Source organism: Eubalaena glacialis, chromosome 5 (genome assembly GCF_028564815.1).
Source record: "Eubalaena glacialis isolate mEubGla1 chromosome 5, mEubGla1.1.hap2.+ XY, whole genome shotgun sequence".
Classification (NCBI taxonomy): Eukaryota; Metazoa; Chordata; class Mammalia; order Artiodactyla; family Balaenidae; genus Eubalaena; species Eubalaena glacialis.
This window is the reverse complement of record NC_083720.1, coordinates 31,486,742-31,493,214: the sequence shown is the minus strand read 5'-3', so window position 1 is coordinate 31,493,214 and position 6,473 is coordinate 31,486,742. Positions and strand designations below refer to the sequence as shown.

General features: G+C 35.6%; 1 non-coding gene across 1 annotated transcript; it reads right to left on the bottom strand.

Annotated features, from left to right (window-relative positions):
- Positions 1-663: 663 nt before the first annotated feature.
- LOC133092807 (small nucleolar RNA SNORA70) lies at positions 664-798 on the bottom strand. Its single transcript, XR_009701163.1, has one exon. It is a non-coding gene; the product is annotated as a small nucleolar RNA SNORA70 (small nucleolar RNA).
- Positions 799-6,473: the final 5,675 nt, after the last annotated feature.

Here is a 6,473-nt window from a genome sequence, read left to right as displayed (position 1 = left end):
CACTCATTTATGCATTTAAAAATATTTACTGGGAACCTGTGAATTGAGTTCATCCTTGGTTCATCATCTAGCAGAGGAGGTAGATAAACATACAATTATCAACAACTGGATAAGTGGTATAGCAGTGACACGTAAAAGCAATTACTGGAGCATAGAAGACAGAGAATCTAAACTTGGCAGGAAATGGTGTTTAGGAAGTTGACGCATGGGTTAGGTCTTGAAAGAGCAAGAATGCTTTTTTTTTTTGACAGGAAAGTAGGATTTATGGGTGGGCGTGAGTAAGGAGGGGACAGCGCCAAGGCTCTCGCGAGTGCAGGGCCCGCCATTGGTCCAGGGGCCACGATTAGGGATGTATTTGATCCCACAGCCATCCGGGATGAACCGCTTTTCTGCCACCATGTTTTCAAATTCATCCGCATTAAACTTAGTAGATCCCCACTTCTTGGAGATGCCGATCTTCTGGCGGCCAGGGAACTTGAACTTGGCCCTGCCGAGGGCCTCAATCACATGTTCCTTTATTCAAAGCTTGGTACGGATGAACATTATGACTTGGCCAGTGTGGACCCTGGCCACTGTGCCCTGGGGCTTTCCAAAGGCACCGCGCATACCTGTCTGGAGCCTAGACTGGGGACAGCATGACAGTCATGAAGGTCCACTGGAAAGGGCTCTCCCCAAGGTCCCTTAGGGCAACCCGCACAGGCAACAGGCTGCAAGCACTACCGAGGAGGCTGCTGTTCACAGCCGTTGCACACCAGGCCCCCACGGGGAAAAGAGCACCTTCGGCTTAACTGGCTGCAAAAAAAGAGAGCAAGAATTCTTTAGGTGAATGGTGGGGATGGGGATGGAGACTGTTTCAGGCCTAGGAAGCAGCCAAAGGGATCCTCAAATAGTTTAACATGGGAAAACCTTTGGGTGAGGGTTGCTGACCAGCAAGCAATGATGCTATAAAGCTAGACAGAGTGGGATCACAAAGGCCTTTGTACTTTATACCAAAATAAGTATCTGCATGATAATGGGGGACTGCGGAGGATTGTAAGCAGGGGAATGGCATGGTTAATTTCCCTGCAGAACTGTTTTCAGTGAAGTTGGTTTTGGCACATGCACTTGGCTTATAATGAGGAACATTATGAAAACCTGCTGTAATGTTCATTGTAGGAGTGCCCTAAACAAAAGTGCCCACTCTAAGAAATCTCACGTAAGACACTTCTTATCAATCAGCTTTGATTCTTTTGAGGAAGTAGTATGTTTTCACTTTATGGATGATGTAAACGTGTAAACTTATTTCTTTTTTTGTTATGGACACCGAGAAGCTGAGAGCCATACAATTTTAAGTCTTACATCTTTTCATTACAGCTTTCTTTGTGGCCTTGAAATTTGTTTAAGTATGGTTTTCTTGGTTATTTTTAAGTGTATTTAATTTCTTTATAAGTGTTTGTTTAATGTGCCTCAAATGCTATATGAAATGAAATGGGAGGATAAATTCATAAATAAATAAGACACGGCCATGTCTGCTTTCTCTGAATCATCAGAGTCATATCGAGTATGAGGTGGAGGGGAGGTGGTTATTAGAGGCAGGTAGGCCAGCTCAAAGGCTCTTCTAAAAGTCCGAGAGAGAGCTGGGGGGATCCTAGGCCGAGGCAATGGTAATGGATGAGGAGAAGGGAGGTGATCTCAGAGATATTTAGGAGGTAGAATTGAAGGGATTTGGTAATTAGATGCTGTACGTATGAAGGAATGGGTGGGTGATGAGAAGCAGGTGGTGTCCAGAATGATTCTGACTTTTCTATCATGTTTGCTTGAATGCAAGGTGGGGGATGGTATGTTCACTGTCATGTGGAAGTTTGTAAGAGAACCGGGTGTAAAGATGATGAGCTACCTGTGGACATACAGATAGATGTGCCTGTAACAGCTGGTCTGGAAGGTAGAAGAAAATCTGCAATACAGAGAGCAACTTGGTCTTTGTGGGAGTGAATGAGTTTTCCTGGAGAAAAAGTGTGATGGAGAAGAGCAAAAGCAAAAGAAGCATGTAGGTCAGCGTCCTGAGGATTATCATTTAATGGTCAGGTAGAGGAGAAAGAGCTGGCAAAGGAAAATGAGAAAGAAAAGTAGAAGATACACTGTTGGTGGGAACGTAAATTGGTGCAACCACTATGGAAAACAATATGGAGGTTCTTCATAAAACTAAAAATAGAGTTGCCATATGATCCAGCAATCCCACTCCTGGGCATATATCCAGACAAAACTATAATTCGAAAAGATACATGCATCCCTATATTCATAGCAGCACTATTCACAATAGCCAAGACATGAAAACAACCTAAAACTCTATCCACAGATGAATGGATAAAGAAGATGTGGTACATATATACAATAGAATACCACTCAGCCACAAAAAAGAATGAAATGATGCCATTTGCAGCAACATGGATGGACCTAGAGATGATCATACTAAGTGAAGTAAGTCAGAAAAAGACAAATACCATATGATATCACTTATATGTAGAATCTAAAATGTGACACAAATGAACATATCTATGAAACAGAAACAGACTCACAGACATAGAGAACAGACTGGTGGTTGCCAAGAGGGAGGTGGGTGGGGAGGGGAAGGACTGGGAGTTTGGGATGAGCAGATGCAAACTATTATATACAGGATGGATAAACAACAAGGTCTTACTGTATAGCACAGGATATTCAATATCCTGTGATAAACTGTAATGGAAAAGACTATGAAAAAGAATATATATGTGTATAACTGAATCACTTTGCTGTACAGCAGAAGTTAACACAACGTTGTAAATCAACTATACTTCAATAAAAGTAAAAAAAAAAAAGTAGGAGAAAACAAGAGTGAAGGGACATGGGAGCTAAAGGAGAGTGTTTAAGAGGGTCGCCTGCATCTAATGTTATTGGTAAAGGCAAAAACGATGAGGGCTGAAAAGTGTGCTTTTTTAGTTAGGACTTAAAAATAATTGACGACCTCAGTGGGGCATTTTGTCATTCATTATTCAATACATTGACATGATTACTATGTACTACATTCTAATCACATGATGATGACTGATTTGATGTGGTGCAGATAAGCGTCAACTGAGCATAAGGAATTTTAACTCATCAAGACAGGGAATTCTGGAAGAAAAGTGAATTTGGAGGAGAAGCTCAGTATAGTTCTTACTATCTAATAAACAGAAAGTACTAGTCTTTTTTAGAAAATCACTATAGCTAGGCACTAAGTTGAATGGCAGTGTTGCAATATTGCGGAAAAGTAGAATAAAATTCTTTACGGACTGTGTTTAAATCAGAGAAAATAGACCAAGGTGTTCATGAACATCAATAAAGCTTTATAACAATACAATTCATTACCATTGTTTGGATTAATATTGTGATAATTACACAATTTTTACATTATGAAAATAAGTCATAAATAGTGTAAAAATAATTCTGAAGATCAACTTCTCACAAACTAGGAACCCTGAAAACAAGTTAAAAAAGCAAATAAAAACAAATTAGAAACTGAACACAAGGCAATTATCTCCAGGCTGCAAATCAAAAACCACATGCGTCTTTTGATTCAGTAATCTCAGCTGGAGAAATTACAATGAAATGAAATAAGAAATCAAACAGGGAGAATTCAATCTTTCAATTATTTACACTACTGAGAAAAACAGGTTTGTGCCATATTTACAGTGATAAGACACAACACATTCTTAGAATAATCAATTACATGAGACTGGCCCACAAAACATTAAGAAAAATATGCAGTGTAATGCTTGCCAAAATATTTGTTTTGCATTTTTCTCTTACTTTGTATTTACGTGATTTTTTTGGCAATATAAAAATAGCTGCACATAGAGATGAACTTTAAAATGTAAAAAATACAAATAAAAATATAATATTTTCTAAAGGAAAATCAGATACATACATCTTTTAAAAATGTTATTAAATTGCATGAAACATTTACAACAGTATAAAGAATATTCACATAAATGTCAATAATATGTAAGACATTCTTTTGTGAATCCAATTTATTAATATTTCTGAGATATGTGAGACTATCCACTGTATTTTGAGAAATGTTGGTACTTTGTTATCAATAAATCAAACGTCAGGTTGAAAAAGTCTTATTCCCAGAAGGACGGTTCTGTCAATAAGCAGCATAGGGAAACTTACGCATTTAAATACATTTAAAAAATCAGAAATGCCACTAAAATGTTTCAGTATTGAATTAGCAAAAACAAAATCCACTAAAAATTTAAGTTGGAAGGGTATCTCTGCTATGGTATATAGTAAATCCAGCTGATATGAAGCTATTTCAACAAAAATGGAAAAAAGTAGGGACTGAAGGTTTTTATACTCTAAAATAACTTAGCAGAATCGTAATTGGTCAAGTATGTTAATTCCACTAGGAATGAATTGTTTTAACAGCCAGAATCACATGTGACTGTTCTTAATCATTATTTTTGAGAATATAAGATTACGTTGTTATGGACTTGACTTTCTAGAGATAGCAAGGTTTTTGTTTTTTTGTTTTGGTAGAAATTAGAAAAGTTCATTTTTGGTAATGTTAATTATTAATATAACTTGATTATCAAGAAATAGAGAAAAACAAGATTTCAAATATCAATATCTGCATGTTCCTAAGATCATTTATTAGAAGATATGAAAACATCACCCACCTTAACAAGCATAGCTTATTTCTGGGCAAGATTATATATAGTGGCCAAAAAAAAAAAAAAAAAAAAAGATGAAAAGTGGTGTTAAATTTTTATGCTATAATAGTAACATTAAAAATAAAACTTTGGAAAATTAAGCACGTTGTCTAAGTGATAAAAATATAATACCAGTTAATTTTTCCACAGATACTGACATGCTGATTTGACCATTTCTAAACTAGTAGAGAGGTGTATATGTGTATATATATTGTAGACAAAGGACATATAGAATGAACTACTGTTTGCATAAGAGTTCTTACTATTCCATCAAAACATCATGCATAGGATTCAAGAACAGACTTTTTTTTTTGGTAGAAATTCAAGATATTCTCATGTTTCCTATGAAATCAAATAAGAAAGAAAAACCTTTCAAGACTGCTTTTCACAATGAAAATGAAAACTAGAAGAAAAATTTCGGCATATTTATGGGTCAGGTGCTCTCTGAATGTGTGCAGACTTGTCTAATGCTGGTTTTGTCTTGCTTAATCAAACTCTATAAGCTAAAAGATGAGAGTAAAAGTTGATAAAGGCATATGGTATATGAAATGAACATGAGATAAGAGGATACACAATCCAAGTACACACATATCATCTATAGGTACACTGTTTTGTTTTCTTTTACATTAAGAAAGACTGGTCATTGAACCATAATTATAGTAAATCCATAAACTTGAAAAATAAAATCATGCACTAACAGTTTAGGAATGCTATTAAACAGAGAAATGAAATTATCCATAGTAGAGTTGCATTGTCCATAAAGAAAAAGAAAAGAAATACATTAGCACCAACATAAACGGAAAACAATTTTAAAGCTAAAACACATACCAGTTTGGCATCCTTAAAAGATGCTTATCAGAAATAGAACCTGATCTTATTTCCAATGTCTTTCATGTATTTTTTCTTAATCTTCTATCCAATAATAGAAATTAAAAGAAAGCAAACTTAAAGAAAAATATGTAGCTGCCAACACATATATCGGCAGACACATTCATTAGTTCATTAGGCAATTATTTGAGGATTCTCTATATTGATAAAAAAATGGATGATTTAAAATATTTTAGTAACAAAAGTTGAAGATTATGTATGTTGGTTAAGACCTAGCAGTTCCACGGAACAAAGAGGAGGACCATGGTCCTTTTGTTTTCCCCAAGGAAATGTATTGAAAGTTTACAGCTTCCTTTAATCATGGAATAAAAGGCAATATTGTCAAATCAGTTATAGAGTAAAACCTCAATATACACATAGGACAGAACAGTATTCTTAAAGGGCTGTGTTTAAAAAATACATATATTTTTTGTACGTGAAATGTTTCTCTTTTGATGTTAAGGTATTCTCTTTTGAAGCTGTGCAACTTTTAAACAGTGATCCATCTCAATTCCTCTTTCTACTAGAGTAGAAAGAAAGATAGATAGGAAGAAATATAGCCACCAGATTTTTCTCAAGACACTACTGTTTGTTTTCCTGAAGAGACTGTGGTTTTACTCGCTTTAGTTCATTTTTCCAAAGCATTTAAGACAAATGGTTTCAGACACTGAATAAAATACCTTATCCTAACCAGACCATACAAGAGATGGGTAGAAAATGCCCTCTGTTGTTTTAAAAATGCTAAACTGGTTTCGGAGTGTGGAATGTTACTAGAGATGTTATCAATTTGATTGATAGATTAGTTCAAACATCTTTCCATTCTTGAAAACGTAATGGAAACAAAAAGAAGGCATTTTGTATAACTGAGCATTTGGTTATATATTATGAAAGAGATCA